Genomic DNA, 2,370 nt, shown 5'->3' with positions numbered 1-2,370 from the left:
ACCTTCATTCCTGAAGAGATAGTGTCAATGTTAATATGAATTCAGTTTCAGCCAAGGTTTCTTAACCTTGGCACTACTGACATTTTGGGTTGGATAATTCTTTGCCATGGGGGCTGCCCTGTGTGTTGTAGGATATTTAGCATCATCTCTGGCCTCTACCCACTACCTACCAGTAGTATCTATCCCACTGCACCCCAGTTGTGACATCTCCAGACATGTTGTCAAATGTCCCCTGGGAGAGGGGCAAAATTGCTCCCAGTTGAGACTGCTGGAAGGACTCTGACTCCGTACTCCACAATTCTGAGGAGCGGGTGAATGACACGGTGCTGTGGGAGGCACCCTCTCCGAGCTGTATGGAGACAGCAGGACACAGGGCAAGACCACTTCTGAGGACTGGGATTTGGGTCCTAAGCTTAGAAACACAAGCAAATTAGTGTTAAAACATTGTGGCATTTTAAAAAATTCCTTCCTCCATTTGTTCAACAAGCACTTAAAGCCTACTATGTGCCAGGTACTGAGGATACCACCCCTGGCATGAGTTGCTGAGGGATTTAGCATCTCTTTCACTTCCCCACAAAAGAAGACCTCTACATTTTGTAGAGAGTATTGGCTCATCCCAGAAGGGGCGGAGAAAGGAGCAAGGTGAGGCTGTGGGAGAGCGGTGGGAGACTGGCAAGTGGTGGTAGTGGTGGTGGGGTCACTGGGATCAGCTTGTGCCTTGCTCCCTGCCAGTGTCGCAGTCCCTCACAGTGCTCCTGGGAGTGGGAGCACCTCAGGGCAATGGCTGTGGGGTGGGGTGCCCCAGGCAGGCTGAACCCCAAGCCCAGGGGCTCCTTGACAAAGATCCATGTGCTCAAGGGTGACATAGAAGCAGAGCAGCTGGTGGCTTCAAGGAGGACTACATGGGCTCAGACAGTGAGCACATCCATGGGTCCAGTGTGGACTGGAGTGCCTGCCCCAAATGTTCTGGACTGCAAAAGACTCTTGGGAGCTTTGCACAACCAAAGAGACAAGGGGAAGGAGCTTCAATTACGACCAAGATTGATTTTTTTGTTTGTTTTGCTAAGCTCAGTAGGATGGGGGCTCTGAGTCAGACATAATTGAATTTAGAAGAGTTATGTGGCAGTTTCTGCATAAAGTTCATAAACATTATATAAAGGTGAACAGACACTGCCCTAGCCTCCAGGGACTTGCCGTCTAATGGAAAACTCCTCCTGCCCCCACATTATTTTTTGAGAACATTCTGAGGAATTCTGTACCATTGTCATCTTTTATTTGATTCAATCTCTACAACTGCATAAAGTTGCCAGAGTCCATTTTGCAGACAAGAAAGCTGAACTTAGAGTGGTTTAGCGACTTGCCCATGGCCTGAAAATATCAGATGCAGTGCCAGAATACAGAACTTCTGACTGCAAGCCTCGTTCTGTCCACTGCCCCAACCAGCCCTTCTGATTATAGCTCACGAGCAATGAGGAAACTTGGCTTAGGCAAAGGCCAGCTGATGGCTATCGGGTCTACTCTGATCTCTTGGACTTCTTTCCTTATCTGTAAAAGGAGAACACTGCCTCACTAGGTGAACAGGATTTTGCCTGTATGTATGCATGAAGCAAAGTGCCAGGTGTACATTCCATGCGTTAACTCACTATAACACACTGGCACAGATAATAGTCTCGAGCTGCCAGACATTCTTGAATAGAGTGATGAGGGGTTGAAAGGTGTTTCGGGAGATAAACTAGGCAGGCTCTGTGCAGAGCAGGCTGAGAAGGGTAGGTGAGAGGCAGGGCCCCCAGCTCAGAGGGCAGCTAGTACATGGAGGTCAGTAAGGTACAACAGGACCCAGGCTTGTGGGACATGCAACAGGAGACAGGAGAGGGAAATGGAGAGGACTGAGGACTCATTCCAGGGTGAAAAACACAAAATGTCATCTTCTCGGCATATTACCCATGATGAGAGGGAGAACCATCAGGATTAAGGGCCACATTCATTTAGAGATAACTTGTCACTTTGGAGGAAATGATGATGTTTAAACCATACTTTTTTGGCACTGAGTTAAAAGCAGCTGCGAACCATATTTGCCTGCTCGCCCTCAAGCTGTAAGTAATTTCATGAGTAAAAGGCTGATTGGATGTTCGAGAATATCTAAAAGAAATGTACTAATTAAGAGAAAAGCGACTGTTTCCTAAGAGCTTTATATCTCAAAGGAGGGAAACGGAATATCACAGGTCAGGATAACGAACTGAAAGAGAGTTGAAAGAGAGTTTTACGAGGGTGAGGAGAACACTGTCAAGTGATCTCCAGGATTCCTCTAAGCAGAAAGTTACAGACTTTTCAGCACCCAACCTCCTTAGCTTTTAAATGTCTTCAGAGAAT

Source organism: Equus caballus, chromosome 11 (assembly GCF_041296265.1).
Source record: "Equus caballus isolate H_3958 breed thoroughbred chromosome 11, TB-T2T, whole genome shotgun sequence".
Lineage (NCBI taxonomy): Eukaryota > Metazoa > Chordata > Mammalia > Perissodactyla > Equidae > Equus > Equus caballus.
This window is presented reverse-complemented; position numbering follows the sequence as displayed.